Source organism: Nematolebias whitei, chromosome 1 (genome assembly GCF_014905685.2).
Source record: "Nematolebias whitei isolate Nwh7 chromosome 1, NemWhi1, whole genome shotgun sequence".
In the NCBI taxonomy this organism is placed as follows: domain Eukaryota; kingdom Metazoa; phylum Chordata; class Actinopteri; order Cyprinodontiformes; family Rivulidae; genus Nematolebias; species Nematolebias whitei.
The window spans coordinates 16113994-16132121 of NC_056498.1; the positions used below are offsets into that span (position 1 = coordinate 16113994).

Genomic DNA, 18128 nt, shown 5'->3' on the forward strand with positions numbered 1-18128 from the left:
AGGAGGAGGAAAAAGCTGCAGCTTGGACATTCCCAGGCTGGGGAATACAGCCGAGAGTGAGGAGGAGACGAGAGCACGGTTTCTTGTGGTTCCTTTAACTGTATGGGGCTGAAGAACTTTCACAGAAAGGCAGAAGCATCAGATGAAGGAGCTCACAGATGGCTGGTTTGAAGTGAGAGGAGTAAGTTGTTGCAGAGAATGTGGAGAGGAAGCGGAGCCAGGAAAGGAGCTGAGGACCATGTAGGAATTCCTGACTGAAGTCATGGTAAGTCCCCCGGCTTTAATGTGATTCTTTGTGTGGGACATGGTGACGAACAAATGACTTTTCTTTTTGAAGATAAACACAGAGCTCATTTGTGACATCAATCTATTTTCAGTTTTTCACCTGGTATTTCTGTAATCTTCATCTCTTAATGTAAAGAAATGTTCTTCTAAACTCATCCCTGTTCATGTTTGTGTCTTTTCAACTATACATCACAAAGCTGCATCTTTTTAGGAGCGCACCCAGAAGTTATAACTCCCAGCATGCAGCTTTGGCTCTAATAGGCTCTAAATGACGTGATTTCAGTCGTGTGACATTGGTGACTTTTGTGGCTGATTTTCAGATGGAAGCAAAAAAAAAAAAAAACGAGTCCTTGGTTGCATCTCCTGGGATCGCCCCGGCATTCCCCACCCACTTCTGGTCCGATCAGTTCAGCCCAGAGGCAGAAAGGCGATGGCAAACACATGAGCAGAAATTTATCCAAGAAAAAGTGACAGCGCAGTGAATAGGATCAGATTCCAGCTCCTGTGTTTTTGTGCAGAGTGGAGCAGCATGGCAACAAGAGGAAGAGAACAATCTAACACAAAGGGAGAGTTGGAGAGGGAAGAAGAAGAAGAAAATCGAAGGGTAGGGCTACTTTTTATTTTAGGAGTTTTGGACGGCTTTAACGATAGTTTTGGTGATCCCATTTTTTTCCACATTGGAGAAAAGGGGGGGGGGGGGGGGAGAGAAAAAAAAAGACTGGGGGTGTGGGGTAGGAACAAGGGATGGCATGGTCTGAGGAGTAGGAAGAACATCTGCAGTTTCTTTTATTCACTGCCCAGTTTAAAACGTTTAGATTGAAAAAGAGCAACAGATGTGCAGCCAAGAGCGCAACAAATTACAAACGGTTTGAAACTCGAACCCACAAGAGCATGGCAGCCGACCTGGGACCTCAAAGTCCCAGGTTCGTTCCTCAGCCATTCCCACATATCGTGGTGTCTCTGAGCAAGACACCCAATCCCTGATTGCTCCCTGGGCGCTTACATAGCTGCCCACTGCTCCACCTGGGTGTATCTCAGGTGCGATGGGTTGAATGCAGGGAACTACTTTCGCCATTGTATGGGAACATACAATGATGACAACACACTGCACTTTACCTACTTACACCTCGACCCACAACAACCCGTCTGACAACATGTCCATGGAACGGAAAACCTCCACACAGGACCAGTGAATGTGCACGTAAAAGCTCACCCAGAGGCGAAGACGACCGCTCTGCACATAGGTGTTAAAATGCACTGGCAAGCTGTTGTCCACACACACATGCACACACAGCCCTACACCCACAGAGCCACTGGCCAAGAAAATGTGGCAGAGGGTATTTCCATTCCCTCTGTCTGGAAAGATTTAGAAACCAGCGGCCATGTGCCACTCATCAGCTTCAGTCAGGAAACCTATTTGAAGTAATGAAAGTTAAAGAAAGCAGCTTTGCCCCCAGAGGTGAAGATAACGAAGCAGATGGGATCAGAAACACCTTGTCAATCACAGGAATCGAGAGTTTCCTGTAATTGTCTGGAGTACAGCATGCAGACCAAGGACGGCTACGTTTCAGTTCAGTGAGTTGTTTCACTGCCATGTTCTTTTGGTCTTTAAGCATTTTACTCTTTTAGTTTCATCAGTCTTACTGGTCTTAATGTTTTATGCACATGAAAGACATTTCACAAGCTTCACATATCCTTTGTGTCAATTATTTTACCAATGTTGGATTCTGGTTATTATTTTAAGGCCTGTGTTTTAAGCCCCAATCATGCCTCTGATGACTTATCTGCTCAAATCAAACAGACAAAAATAGCCATTAAGTAGATGCAGGAGCTAAAAATGCAGGGAAATACCCCTGGAGTTGCTAAAGCACATCATATCAAACAACAAAAGACAAGAAAATTATTCACCTGGAGATCAAAAATTTGTTGGTAATGTGAGAAAGTTGAGGCTGCTTGAAGAAATAATCAGACAGGGAATGTAGAAAGAGTCAAACCAACCCTTAAACCAGCCAGACGATCTAAAACTCAATCCTTTCACCCAGGATCACATCTATCTGTAAAAGTGACAATATGTAGCGCAGTCTTTCTGGATGGAGTTTGCATGTTCTCTCTGTGCATGTGTGGATTATCCCTGGGTACTCCAGTTTCCTCCCACAGATTAAAAACATGCATGTTAGACTGATTGGTAACTCTAAATTGTCCATAGGTGAGAGTGAGAGAGTGAATGTTTGTTTGTCTCTATGTGTCCCTGTGATGGACCGCAGGAACTGTTGGACATGGACACCAGCGATCCGAACAACCCGGAAAGGAAGTAGCGGGTAAAGATAATGAATGGATGAAAATAACACTGTATAAGTGTCATGATCTGTGTTTAGACTCGTTTGAGTGGTTGAAGTTTGTGATCATTTTTATTAACGTGTTTACTTAGAGGCAGGGCAGCCGACTTGTGAGCAGAGAGTCGGTTGCGGGTTCAACTCCCTGCCACCACATAACGTGGTGTCCTTGAGCAATGAGACCTAATCCCTAACTGCTCGCTGAATGCTTACACAGCTGCCCACTGCTCCGAGTATATCTCACGCGTGATGGGTTAAATGCAGAGAACTAATTTCACCATTGTATAGAAACAGGATGGCAACACATAGAACTTTACTTTACTTTCTGTATTTTATTAGCCCAGCTTGTTTCATTGCCTCATGTATTTTCCCAGTGCCACCTGTCCATTATCTTCCATCAGTTTCTCAGCTCCTGCCCCACACACTCTCACCTGTCCCCAGTTGTTTCTACTCTTTCCATCAGGCCCATTCCTTATGGTTGTTCATCCTCAGTCGAGCTCCTCTGTAATAAATAATAGTAAAGTGCTATGTGTTGTCATCATTGTATGTTCCCATACAAAGATGAAATTACCTCTTTGCATTTAACCCGTCACACCTGCGATACACCCAGGTGGAGCAGTGGACAGCTATGTAAGCACCCGGGGAGCAATTAAGGATTAGGTGTCTTGCTCAGAGACACCACAAGATGTGCAATGACCGGGGATCGAACCCAGGACCTTCAGGTCCCGAGTCGGCTGCCCTGCCCCTACACCATCTTATTCTCCTCAACTGGTGTTTGTAAGGTCTTTTCGCTGCCTCGTCAGCCTTTTTGTTTTTGTTCAATAAGTTTTAAGGTTTTACTCGAGCTCCTCATCTTTAATCTGCTCATCTAGGTCCATATCTTCCACAAATCGAGACCGACATGTGGAGAGAACAGGTGGAGCAAGACTGAGCATTGACCGATGTGACACTTTGGTCTAATTCTTTCAAATGAAGACACTTTTATTAAGGTGTTTGATTTATTTTGTTACATTTACAGTTTATGTTAGTTATGTGCAATAAATATCACGTGCATTTTAGCTTATATTATTCTCTTGAAATACTTGTTCATACAAATTCATCCTACTTGCACTGTTAAAATTCGACCCTGTTGTCGATTACTATTTTCTCTTTAGGACGTTGTAAATATTATAATTACTTTTTCACTTTTTGGTACTTTATTTTTGTACCCTTATTGCATGCTTTAGTATTTGTTGTTTGTTTGTTCTTTGATTTTGATTTTTCTGCCCATTCTTGATGTGAACCCAGTTTTCGTTCTACAAAGAGAAATCCAAAGATGTCTTGTTCTTAGGTTTCCGCCTGTATTTTATTTGAAGCCATGGTCCACAGAGATCGGCTGCTCAGTCTGGGTCACAGTTCATGAAATGTGACCTCTCGGCTCAGTGAGGCACAGACACTTCTTTGGGTTTGTGAAATGACACCAAACACACAACAGGAAGTGACACGTGAAAAGCTGCTAGTCTGTGGTGAAGTGGACATGCTTTGAAGCTAATCATCGCACACCCAAAGAAAAGCTTAAATGAAAGAAGCTACGGTCGTCTCGTTTTATTTTATATGTTGCACACAGAAATGAGGTCAACGTGAGGATCTGTGCTGGATCAGACTCAACACACTGTAGCGTTTAGCAAACGAAAACAATCTGTCAAAAATCCAGTGAGACCCACTGAAGGTTGGGTTCGATTACACAGGTTGATTCCAGAAAGGAAATCAGTCTCAGGCCTCACTCGTTTCTTTCCCTTCATCCTCACATCCTTCCCTTTTGTTTCAGTGCTCTTTAACCTCCTCCTTCGAACCCGTCTCCCTCTCTCAGAATCTGTCTAATTTTTCTCCTAATCATGTCTTCCTCTATCAGCTCCACATTCTCCAAAGTCCTCTCAGCTCCACGGCTCTTCCTCTCTTTCTCTGTTCTCCTGCTACATCTGGTTTCCATCATGGTCGCCGCTGCTCTTGTTTCCCATCCATTTCTCCCGCTGGTCAGCCTCCTCCTCTTTTCCTTCCCTCTTTCTGTCTGAGCTCTCACTTTCTACAGATCTGTCTGGTTTTCTCCATGTCTTTTTTTCCAGCCTGTGTTGATTTTAATCGCTACGTTTCTGTCTCTTTGTCTCAACCACTTTCTGTTTTTCTTCATGTTTCCTTGTTGCCCAATATCAGTTTTGATGATAAATCTTGACTTTTTTTTTGTTTGTTTGTTTCGGCAGAAAAGATAAAAACAGGAACACAAAGTTTGTTTTCTCAGTCATCCAGGTATATAACAACAAAAAAGGACATAAAAACAGGAAATGCGACGGAAGACTGATACAACCCCAGTTCTGTATTGGGGTGGCTGTGGCTGAGTGGTTAGAGCAGTCATTCTCCAATGCAAGTGTTGGGGTTCGGTTCGATTCCACCAGCAGTCACATGCTGAAGTGTCCCTGAGCAAGACACTGAACCCTTCATTGCCTCCTATGTGTGTCCCATCAGTGTATGAATGTACTAAAGCTCTGATTATTCTTTGTATACAGATCTAATAGAGTGCTGTATGTACAGGTAAATGAGGATACAGATTCTAGTGTAAAGAGCTTTAAGTATCTCAATAAGAGAAATATATATAAGTACAGTCCATATATTGTTAATTTCTATTATAATCACACAAACATATAATTTTGTACAAAGGCAACACTGTTAGTGGACCTAAAAGAAAGCACTTCATACTATAAACTACTGTACGTATACTTTCTTCTTCTTTCGGCTGCTCCCTTCTTCAGGGGTCGCTTCATCGAACTAAGTCGCTCGAAGACTTGGCAATTGTTTTTACGCTGGTTGTCCTTTCTGACGCAACCATAGAGCACCAAGCTACCACAGCCTCAGTGTGGAGCAGGGAGCTGCTATCTAGGACACCCAGGGGAGCAGATGGTGGGGCAAATGAGGCTGGAGACAGGTGTGGTTGCTTCACCTATCCCACCCACATTTTGATGTTGTTGGTTCAGGGAGTTGAACCGGCGACCATCCGATCACAGGCTCACCTTCTCTAACCTCTGTGCCACCCCCATATATACATATACTACATATATACATATACTGTACATACTTTATAATGTATAAAAACAGTGTATCTGCATATGTGTTCAAAATTATCATCACAGGACAAACTTAACCTTCAATGAGGTTGAAGTTTTAGAATACTACATATTTGTGTTAGGCAGCACGGTGGCACAACTGGTAGAGCTGTTGCCTCTCAGCAAGCAGGTCCCTGGTTCAAATCTCGGTCCGAGGGCCTTTCTGGGTGGAGTTTGCATGTTCTCTCCGTGCAAGCGTAGGTTTTCTCCGGGTGCTCCAGTTTCCTCCCACAGACCAAAAACATTTATGTTAGGCTGATTGGTAACTCTAAATTGTCCCTAGGTGTGAGTGAGCGAGTGAAAGGTTGTTTGTCTCGTTTGTCTCTATGTGTCCCTGTGATGGACTTGCAGCCCGTCAAGGGTGTACCTCGCCCCTCGCACAGTGATTGCTGGACATGGGCACCGGCGACCCACGTGACCCAAAATGGAAGCAGCGGGTAAAAGATAATGGATGGATATTTGTGTTTGCAAAAATCCTGATTTCTGTCAGGAAATTTAATTAGTGAAACCCAATGGTGCCTATTTATTTCATCTGTACAAATATTTTAGTAAAGGAAAACAAGGTTTATTAGTTTTGTAGAAACACTAGCTCCATATTGCGTTCATGACAAAAAGCAGGAAATTTGACCCTAAATATGTCATTGTTGCACCCACTGAAGACAAACTTTTTCACAGAAGACACATTCTTTTAAATTTCCAAGTGATTTTATCATTTTCCAGATGGACGTCATCATGGTTGTCCTCCCCTTTATTAGCAGTCAGTCTCATTGTGGCTCGATGACTGGACTTCCACAGTGAGATTCCATTCTTTTGCTGTAAACACTGTTGTATCCTGTTGGATATAGCTGGATGAACAGGCCTGTGAATACAAAGCTGACTACACTATTCCAGATATTTTTCAAAGTATTTTCCCCCTGTGTTTATAGAAAAACTGTACCGTCAATTCTAATACAAACATTGAAATTCCCATGAAAAGTGTTTTGTGGATACCAGTGGAATTCTCTGCATTCAAACATTGTACTAACATGTTCAGCAACAGATGTTGAACAGTACCGTGCGGGTGACTGAATTACTAAAATCAGCCATATTAGTTTTTGAAATGTGAAGGAGTGTTCTAGTTAATTTTATTGACTTGAAACTCAGAAATTCCAAATTTGAGGACAAATAAATTGCACCATTAGCTTGGCTAAAATTTATCCCTACATACAATGGGCGGCTCAGTAGGTAGATCTGTCGCCTCTCAGCGAGAAGGTTTGCCTGATCGAATCCCGACAGGGGGCATTTCTAGGTGGCGTTTGTTCTCTCCGTGCATGCATTGGTTTTCTTAAGAGTACTCCAGTTTCCTCCCACAGACCAAAAACATACATGTTAGACTGATTGGTAACTCTAAATTGTCTCTAGGTGTGAGTGAGAGAGTGAATGGTTGTTTGTCTCGTTTGTCTCTTTGTGTCCCTGTGATGGACTGGAGACCTGTCCAAGGTGTCTCTCACCTTTTGCACAGTAACTGCTGGATATGGGCACCAGTGACCCCCACGACCCAAAGGGAAAGAAATGGGTAAAGATAATGGATGAATGTATGTTGTAAACATTTTTACTTTGACACAGTTCACTTTTTTTCTTGTCATGTAACTTTTTAATAATGTGTATGTATGGTCATCATTGTATGTTCCCATACAATGGCAAAATTGGCTCTCTGCATTTAACTCATCAGCTGTGGAAAGTGCCCAGGGAGCACGTGGGGATAAGGTGTCTTGCTCAGAGACACAACGAGATGTGCAATGACGGGGATCAAGCCCGGGACCTTCGGATCCCGAGTCGGCTGCCCTGCCCCTACACCATCTCTGCCCCCAACACAAGTCCACACAATCAAAGTTTAATATCAACAGGATTGTGAAAAACAAACAAAAAAACAGAAACATAATGGATGTTTGAGTTTCTAGAGCATAAAGTACTTGTGGACATCAGGGTTTCCAGATAGAAAATGATGAGCTACAGTACTGTTGCTTTAAAACAATCGTATTTTAACTGAAACTGTGGCATGTGGTCTCTCTTGTAAATGAGTCCCCGTGGCTCATTGGGATTAACCTGTATAAATAAAGGTTGAATGAATGTGTAAACTTTGTTAGTAGTGATGGTGGGGTGTTGGGGTATATAATTGTAGACAGACAATCATATATGTACGTATGGGTTAGACGATGTGCAATGGAGGGGAGGAAAGTTGCGTGCTTGGCATGAAAGCAAACTTTCTGATGATAGTGGATGTTTGAAAAATGAATGAATAACAAGGGATATGCTGATGACCCCGGTCGCTGAGGGATTTGAAAAGTGAATGCTTGTAGTTTTTGAGAGGAGTGTTTCTCTAGATTGAAATAGAACAGGGAATGCAAGTACAGTAGTAGTATTCAAGTGGGGAAAAATACACTGTGTATAATAGAAATTCAATATAATATAATGTGTAATGAATCAATATAATAAATGAGTTTCACTTTGTGAAATGATTGAAAAAAATTATTAGAACTTTTCCACGATATTTATTTTTTTTAGATGCACCTGTAAAATTCCAATACATATGGAAGTCTAAGAGTCTGAATGTGTTTGAAGACTTGTCTGACAATCCCACCAACATGTTCTGCCAGAGCACAGCTCCCAGATTTCTCAACTGCCATGCAAAAAACTGTTGCACCACTGCTGCAAGATACTCGTGATGAGAAATATGTGTGATGACTGAGCAACAATCGCAACTGCAGAAATGTCGCCAGACATTTCCACATTGTTTAGGTAAACGCTTGACACAGAGTACACGTTACAAAGGTGCTGTAGACACAATTTTAGAGGGACTGCCACAGAAAATTAGCTTTTTTTCCTTGAAGATTTGAGTCTCCAGCTTATAGTCAACTATCCCAGAGATACTTCCTTTAATATGTTTGAAACAAATGGGGAAATTGTGATACACATTGGATCCATCCATCCATCCATCCATCCATTATCTTAACGCGCTTCTTCCTTTTCGTGTCATGGGAGTCACTGGTTTCCATATCCAGCTATCACTGTGCGAGAGCCAGGGTACACCCTGGACAGGTCTCCAGTCCATCACAGGGACACATAGAGACACACAAGACAAACAACCATTCACTCTCTCACTCACAACTAGAGACAATTTAGAGTTACTAATCAGTCTAACATGCATGTTTTTGGTCTGTGGGAGGAAACTGGAGAACCTGGAGGACACTCGCGCATGCACAGAGAGAACATGCAAACTCCTGCAGAAAGGTCCCCAGCTGGGATTTGAACTGGCAACCTTCTCACTGAGAAGCAGAAGCTCTACTAACTGAGCCACTGTGCCACCCACATTGGATCTAAACTGAAAAATAATTTTTCAGATTTGGTGTTTTTTGTCACAAAGTCACTTGCGATGAGTGCACCTAGACTAGTAGTTTCTTCACAAACAAGATGTTTGTTGCGTCCAACTAAATCTGGCCATTTGAAACCAGCATTTGTGTAATGACTCTGTGATTGGCACTTTGTGCTCTTTAGTCATCTGTCCAGCTGGCACACACTACAAACTGGCTCTACAGACCAGGGTGGAGTCAAGCTGTAGAGCTGCCAGTTTGTCTGAGAGGCTTAGCTACAGAAGCTCTGCACAAAACACAACAAGGTACAAACTTTCTGTTGGTACAAAAACAATTGTACCTTTAAGAAATGTGTCAAAAACAACAGCATGCAAATGCATCAGAAAGGGTTCACTGTCATGGTCTTAAGTAATTGCAGAATTAGCTCAAGCTTTTTGGGATGCTTTAAGAAGTTTTATTTAAAGAGGAAGTTCCTACTGGCATGCTCTGTGATCTCCCTCACTGTGTTTTTACTGGACTCAGTACATTTTGTCAGTGAGTCAGAGGCTGTGTGAGTCTATTTTACTGCCTCTGCAGATTGTGTGTCTTCTAACAGACTGTTATTGACCATGGTTATTTAATTATTTATTTTACTTAAACAAGAGCTTCTTGAAAGAATGCACATTGCTTGGTTCATTGCATGGCAAAGTTTGAAACAAACATATTATTCTGGAGTATGCAATGGGAAAGACTGCTACTACCACACCAAGTTTTAGCTCAATATCTGTAAAACTGACCATGTTATAACAGTTCCGTGTTTGCTAAAGATGATCAGCTGTGGCAGCCATGTTGAATCAGGTTGACAACAAAAATGAATCATTTGTAGATACACCCGATGATTACTTTCAAGTTTAAATTCAACGTTCTTTATTGTCATTCATGAACATCACATGTGGTACATAAGGTGGAACGAAATTGTGTACACAAGGTCTCAGTTACACCCAAAAATAGCAAAAATATTAAGTGTAATAGAAATAACAAAGTCCATGCTCAATAATCCAGGTATACAGTCCACCATTTTTCAGTCAAGTCATCTGGACAGTTTCTTTTTTTGTGCTGAAATGTTTCGTCTTCGATCCGGAAGACTTCATCAGTCAAGGAAACACACAACAAAACTGATTTGTTCCATTTTGGAGTAAGCTGTTGGGGTAAGAATCATTTGTGTTGTGTGTTTCCTTGGCTGATGAAGCCTTTTGGATCGAAGGCGAAACATTTCAGCACAAAAAAAGAAACTGTCCAGATGACCTGACTGAAAAATGTTGGGGTGTATAACAGAAACAGTTTACAAGGATCTAAGATATACATGACAAACAAACACTAAACAATACGCTAAACACTAATAATGTAAAATAATATGGTATATTAAACAGCAGCCCAAACATGAGTCTGTGGTGAGCAGATGGGTATGAATACAGCAGTATGAGATCAGCAGCATGAGATCAGCAGCAGCACAGATAAGTCATATATCACCAATTAAAGTGGCATCACAGTGATTATTCTGGTTAGAGATCCATGAGTCTAACAGCCTCAGGGTAGAAGCTGTTCCTCAGTCTAGTGGTTCTACACTTAATGCTCCTCAACCTCCTTCCTGTGGGGAGCGGGGCAAAAAGTGTGTGTGCTGGGTGAGTGGAGTCCTTCATGATGCAGGTGGTCCTCTTCCTGCATCTGGAGATGTAGATGTCTGTGATACAGTTTAAGATCAATATTTGTACATTTTGCTGAGTTATAGTCATTTTTTATGATGTGGTGACCTTTTTGAATCAGGTGGGCTGATGTTAATGAGTAGCAAATGTGCATGAATTAATTTCTAAAACTTTCAATAAAATCTATGCAGTGGGTCAGAAGTTTTTTTTTTGTTTGTTTGTTTTGCAAAACAGACAAACAAATATACACTGTCCCCCATGAAAGATGGGCAATAAAAAGAAAACTTTTTAAGCACCAAATTAGACTAAAGTTAGGGTTTAGGCTTCCCACTTTGGTTAAGAGCAGTTCTCTTTACTGAAGCCAAACCAACAACATCTGGCTGCTGTACACGCTGTTTAGTCCAGGAACATTTATGTAAGTTACCTTGTTTGGCGTTTTCCAACCCAAAAGCCAAGCACAAAACCTCTGTCCGCATTTATTTTTTAGCCAAGACGGTAGGTAGAAAAAATAGCTAATTGTTACTGATGACTCAGTGAGCAACATCAGCAAAAATGGTCCAAAATATTGAAGAATGTAGATTTTCTCTCCTCTGGTTTTCAAATCCAACTACTTTCTTGGTTTTGCTTCCTGTGTCTGAAGGGGTGTCTTGTTTCTAAGATGCAGATTTCAGTTCAAAACATTTGGAAACAGAACATGACATTTGTCTGAACTCAACTTTGGAAACCTGAGCTGTTAGATCTTGTTGGGGCATATTGGTCGAATGTTGGACTCAACGGTTAAGCCACATAACAACAGAAGCTTGTCCCAAATACGTTCCTGTTTGTAATGTTCCTTCTGTCCTGCACTGTGGCTAACCCCAGCTCCTCTCTACAGAGTACACAAAAATAAACACCAAAAAGTTCTTCCACCATTAAACCCCCAAACATCACCTCCAGCTCATTCATTCCTGGCTAGCAGCTCTCTTTCCATACACTCCTCAACTGACTGCTTTCAGTCTATCCCCTCGATTGCTGTAATCATCCAGCTCAATGTGCTGAGAATCCAGATGTAATTGTTGTCATATGACATTCAGAAGATTCTGTGAAGGAGCAACACAGCAGACAAAGGTTGTTTTTAATAAGAGGGCAGGGATGAGAATGATACCAACAGAAACAGATGTAAGGTCTAAAGGGAGAAATGTGAAGGGAGGAGGAGGGGAAAGTTCCTGGTTGCCATGCCAACAGGCCAAGTAGAAAAATAAACACTATAAGCTGCATGCTCTGCCCTGTCACCCTCCACCTCTCAGGCCTGCTCAGTGTTCTGATATGTGTATGTGTGTGCAGCTGTAAATTAAGGAGATAACACACACTTTTGTCCTGTGGCCTCACTCCGTTGCCGGCCCTCGGAGGAAATGTTTGACACTCCCCAGACTATAAAACAGGAAGTTGAAAGTGTTGTATGTATTTGTGTGTGTGGGTGTCAGCAACAAGTGAGGCAACTCAGCTGTTGGATACAGACACAGACATGAGAGCTGATCCAGTGTCCGGTTATGATTTCAACCTTCTTTATCGTCTTCGTCTCTTAGAGCTCGGAGGCGATGGAGGACTGTGTGCAGGGGGCACTCTCATCACTTTACCCTCCATTTGAGAGCACGGCACCACCCCTCCTCTCACAGGTAAGAATGTTTGTTCCCATTACACTTCTCTAAAGAAACAGACAAAAGTGGATAGTATTGGAAGATCCTGTAAAATGGCCTTCCAGAAATATAAACCATGTAGAAGGCACAATAACACAAAATCTAGCCATATAGTCAATTATAGCAGTGGTTCTCAAACATTTATGTCAAGCACCACCTCAGAAAATATTAATGGTAATAACTGGGCTGAGACCATTGGAGACAAGTTGGCAGCTCTAATGCGTGAGAAAATAGCCAAAATTTCTGTTGCAGTCTCACTGAACTCTGTATGTGACCAAGTGACCAGCGAGATGTACAGACACATTTAGCACAACCAGTTTTTGAATTCCATCCATCTGTCTGTCCATCCATTTGTCCATCCGTCCATCCATCAATCTGTCCGTCCACCCGTCTGTCCGTCCATCCATCCATCCATCCTCTTCCAGCTCTTCTGGGAGGACTCCAAGGTGTTGCCAGGCTAACCAAGATACATAGTCTCTCCAGCATTTCCTGGGTCTTCCCCAGGGTCGCTCCTCAGTCAGAGATGCCCGAAGCACCTCCTTAGGGACACACCCAGGGAGAATCCTTACCCGATGTCCAAACCACCTCAACTGGCTCCCCTCGATGTGGAGGAGCAGCGATTACACTCCGAGTCTCTCCTGGATAACTGAACTTCTCACCCTATCTCTAAGGGAGAGTCCAGCTACCCTGCAGAGGAAACTCATTTCAGCCACCTGTGTAGTGAACCCATGATCTCATTCTTTCAGTCATTAGCCAGAATTTGTGACTGAGTAAGTGAGGGTAGGAATATAGACCGACCGGTAAACAGAAAGCTTCGTCTTATAGCTCAGCTCACTCTTCACCACAACGGACTGGCACAGAGTCCGCAATACTGCAGATGCTGCACCAATCCGTCTGTCAATCTCATGCTACATTCTTCCTGCATTCGTAAATAAAACCCTGAGATACTTGAACCCCTCCACTTGAGGCAGAACCTCACCCTCGACCAGAAAAGAGTAAAAAAATGTTGAATTGTTTGGCTTATTTCCATGGGCATGTCTTGCAAGACTGTGTTCTGGGATATACAATGTTTTTTATGCCCACAATGTACCACCTCTGCAGTCAGCCTCATGTTTATGATTTATTTTGCTGAAGAACACTGTTGAGCTGAAGATAGGCAGATTTGGTCCAGTTTTTATTATTTATCATCAGAGTGATTTTTAACACGAGCATTCAGGGCTATTTAATCAAATACTTTCTGCTGTTGGAGAGCTGCTATGTAGGTGTTAAAAATGTATTGCAGCTCTTGGATTCATAGTAAATCAAACTGAAAAAGGTTTGAGATGCCCAAAACAACTTAGCAACTTTTTAAAGACATTTCTCACAGAAAAACTATTTATTGAACATGTTCAAAAATCAAGTGGCAGAACTGTGAGTATCTGCTTCTAATGTACAGAACCTAAGATCTCCTGCAAATGTTTTAAGATATTTTGGAGGCTCCCTTGCAAATGTTATTTACCAACTAGTCACCTACAGTCGCTGCAAAGTGAGAAAATTATTTTAGCTCTACAATTAGCTTCAGTATGGCTAACATTAAAGATCAGTACTGTATGCTGTATATTGTATTCATATCTGACGAACAAGCAAACCGACTAAACCTATAACCCTATCCTGGTTATCCTGGTATCCTGATGTGATGGTTTTATGCTTCCACTGCTATACACTGCCAAAAATGACAGCAAGGTCATGAGCCGCAGAGGGTGGCACGGTGCACGGGTCTGGCAGTATGTTTCAATACAAATCACCACACTCCAAGTTGCTCCAGTCCACCAGCAATTTGCTGAGACCTACACGGTCCATCTACAGCTTGATTTGTTCCACCAGAACCCCACTCTCCAGGCCCCTTTTAGCCTCGGGCTCAGGCTGGCAGCCGTCTCCATGATCCTCCATCTGCCTGCACGGACTGAACTCTATTGAACCGTTCAGTTCCGTGGGGAACTTTGAATTTTCTGTGTCTGCTGGACCCGATTCTGGAGGGCAGTCATTGTCCGTTGCCACGGTCGTTATTATCATCATGCGGTTAACGGGACTGCACTGCTAACAGGATCACGCTGCTAGCAAAACCATACTGCTAGCAGTACCATATTGCTGATGGGACCATGCTGCTAACAGAGCCACACTGCTAGCAGTACCATGCTGCAAACAAGACCACGCTGCTAACAGAACCACACTGCTAATAGTACCATGCTGCTAATAGGGCCACACTGCTATCAGAACCACACTGCTAACAGGACCACAGTGATAACAGAAACACACTGCTAATGGGACCATGTTGCTAACAGAACCATGCTGCTAACAGAACCATGCTGCTAGTAGGCCCACACTGCTAACAGGACCACAATGATAACAGAAACACACTGCTAATGCTGCTCACTGCTAACAGAACCTCACTGTTAACAGTAAATGGTAAATGGTAAATGGACTGTACTTATTTAGCGCCTTTCTATCTTATTTCAAGATACTCAAAGCGTTTTACACTACAATCTGTGTCCTCATTTACCCATTCATACAGCACTCTATTAGATCTCTACAAAGCTAATTGAACAAATCATTCTAATGAGACTAATCAATGCTTTAGCTCACATTCATACACTGATGGGACACACATCAGAGGCTATGAGGGGTTCAGTGTCTTGCCCAGGGACACTTCGGCATGTGACTGCTGGTGGATTCGAACACCCAATTCTCGCATTGGAGGACGACTGCTCTAACCACTCAGACACAGCCGCCCGATTCCATGCTGCTCACTGTTAACAGGACCATTCTGCTAACAGTACCATGCTGCTCACTGCTAACAGGACCATTCTGCTAACAGAACCATACCATACCATACCATACCATACCATTTTATTTATAGAGCACTTAAAACAGCGACAAGGCCAACCAAAGTGCTGTACAGACAGAAAAACAGACAACACACGAAGCAATATACAAAATGAAGTAAATCAGAATATAGAAATAAAAATGATGCAGATAATAAATATGACGACAAACCAGTGTGGAGCATACAGGTTCAAAACACAGATCATCTGGTGTTGAAAACTACTGAATAGTAGTGGGTTTTTAAACAGGATTTGAAAACTGAGAGGGAGGGGGCCTGTCTGACAAGCAGAGGTAACTCGTTCCAAAGTCTTGGTCCTGCTACAGAGAAGGCCCTGTCACCTCTGCACTTAAGACGAGTTCCTGGAACTGTGAGGAGCAACTGGTCCGCTGACCTCAGGGAACGTGGTGGGACATATGGCTGTAGCAGATCAGAGAGATAGCGGGGGTGAAACTGTTCAGTGATTTGTAGACATACAGGAGTATTGTGAACTGGATTCGAAGGTGAACCGGTAGCCAGTGCAGTGAGGCCAAAACTGGTGTAATGTGCTCTCTTTTGCCTGTACTGGTTAAAAATCGGGCTGCTGCATTCTGGACAAATTGTAGTCATGCAATGGAGGTGTGAATGATACCAAACAGGAGTGAATTGCAGTGATCAAGCCTAGATGTAATGAATGCATGTATTACTGTCTCCAGGTTATTTTTGGAACAATATGGGCTTCAGTTTAGACAGCCGCCTCAGTTGGAAGAAACATGATTTAACAATCATGTTTACATGATTGTTAAGTTTCAGGGAAGGGTCCATTATCACTCCCAGATTTGTGACTCTCTGTTTTACTGACAGGGTTAGAGTGGAAAGGTCGATGCAGTGGTTTGTGATCGTGTCATTGGGAGGGAACAACATGACTTCAGACTTCTTTTCATTGAAACTTAAGAAATTTAAAGCCATCCAGTCCCTGATGTCAGCCAGGCAGTCGAGCAGCGGTTGAATAGAGCATGTACCATTGTGTCTTAGGGGGAAGTAAATTTGACAGTAATCGGCGTCGAAGTGAAAGGGTATGTTGTTTTCCAGAAAATAGCACCTCACCTCACTGCTAACAGTACCATGCTGCTAACAGGACCATGCTGCTCACTGCTAACAGAACCTCACTGCTAACAGAAACACTGCTAATGGTACCATGCTGCTAACAGTACCATGTAACAGGACCATCCTGCTAACAGAACCATGCTGCTAACAGCCCCACTCTGTTAACAGGACCATACTGCTAACAGTAACAGTGTTTTTATAACTTTTTTTTTTATTTTAATTGCTTTTTATTGTTGTATATTGTTGTCTGTACTTTATATGTTTTCTGTCTAAATCAGGTCTCTCTTGTAAATGAGTCCTTGTGACTCAGTGAAACTTAACTGTATAAATAAAGGTTAAAGAAAATGAAGAAAAAAACTGTTGAGAAGGACACCACAGTTTTGGCTTGTTCTCTGCCACAAAACTGAGTAGAAGTTGAATCAAATTTCCTCATAGTTCCACATATTTTCTGGCTAACAGATCTTACCGAGACACTGGTGCCACTGTACCAGTTCACAGATGTCCACTCCAGTTTTCACTGGAGTTCCTGCAATATTCTCCTTTTGCACTTTTGTTTGGAGTAGTTTCCATTTGGAACCACGATTGTAAAATGCTTGAACCACTCGTCTTTATGTCAGGTGCTGTTTATTTATTTTTTGTTTGTTTTACATCACAGTTTAACATGACCATTACAAGCTAGTTATTTAAGTCACTAAATACATCTGAGAACCAAAAGAAGGAACCTACCAGGGAAACGTACCTCAGTTTGAGGACACTTTTTCTCCAACTAGGTCTTAAACTGACCAATTTTGCTAAATTATTTCTGCCTTTGTAAATAATTGACAAAGTCCCGCTCTGCAGTAACATTTACGTGAGTTTGTTAATCAGTTTGTGCAAAGCAGTTGTTTTGCTTTCAATCTAATTTTCTAAGTTTCTGTGGAAGAAGTGATTTTGATTCTTTTGTAACATTGTAACAAGCTTACTAAACAGAGGAAACTGCTGCCAATTGTCAAATAAAAGACTGTTGGGCTCTCACCACCAAATGACATAATATAATGCTGATATGATTCAGCATTTTCATTAATGATTTGTCAAATATATATATATATATATATATATATATATATATATCCATCCATCCAAACATCTATCCATTTTCTTCCGCTTATCCAGGGTCGGGTCGCGGGGGTAGCAGCTTTAGTAGGGAGGCCCAGACTTCCCTCTCCCCAGCCACTTGGGCCAGCTCCTCTGGGGGAATCCCAAGGCGTTCCCAGGCCAGCCGAGAAACCCTCCAGCGTGTCCCGAGTCTTCCTCTGGGTCTCCTCCCAGTGGGACGTGTCCGGAACACCTAAGCAGGGAGGCATCCAGGAGGCATCCTAAACAGATGCCCGAGCCACTTCAACTGGCTCCTCTCGATTTGGAGAAGCAGCGTCTCTACTCTGAGTCCCTCCCGGACGACCGAGCTTCTCACCCTATCTCTAAGGGAGAGCCCAGACAACCTGCGGAGAAAACTAATTTCGGCCGCCTGTATCCGTGATCTTGTTCTTTCGGTCACAACCCAAAGCTCATGACCATAGATGAGGGTAGGAACGTAGATCGACCGGTAAATTGAGAGCTTCACCTTTTGACTCAGCTCTCTCTTCACCACGACAGACCGGTACAGAGCCCGCTTCACTGTCGATGCTGCACCTATCCACCTATCGATTTCACGCTCCATTTATATATATATATATATATATATAT

At 42.5% G+C, this 18128-nt stretch overlaps 1 long non-coding RNA gene across 1 annotated transcript in view; it reads left to right on the forward strand.

Annotated features, from left to right (window-relative positions):
* Positions 1-225: 225 nt before the first annotated feature.
* Positions 226-18128, forward strand: part of LOC119408551 — an 18311-nt gene continuing 408 nt past the window's right edge. Inside the window, exons 1-2 of the long non-coding RNA XR_005186742.1 lie at positions 226-265; positions 12350-12439. This is a non-coding gene — a long non-coding RNA (uncharacterized LOC119408551). The remainder of the gene's footprint in view (positions 266-12349; positions 12440-18128) is intronic.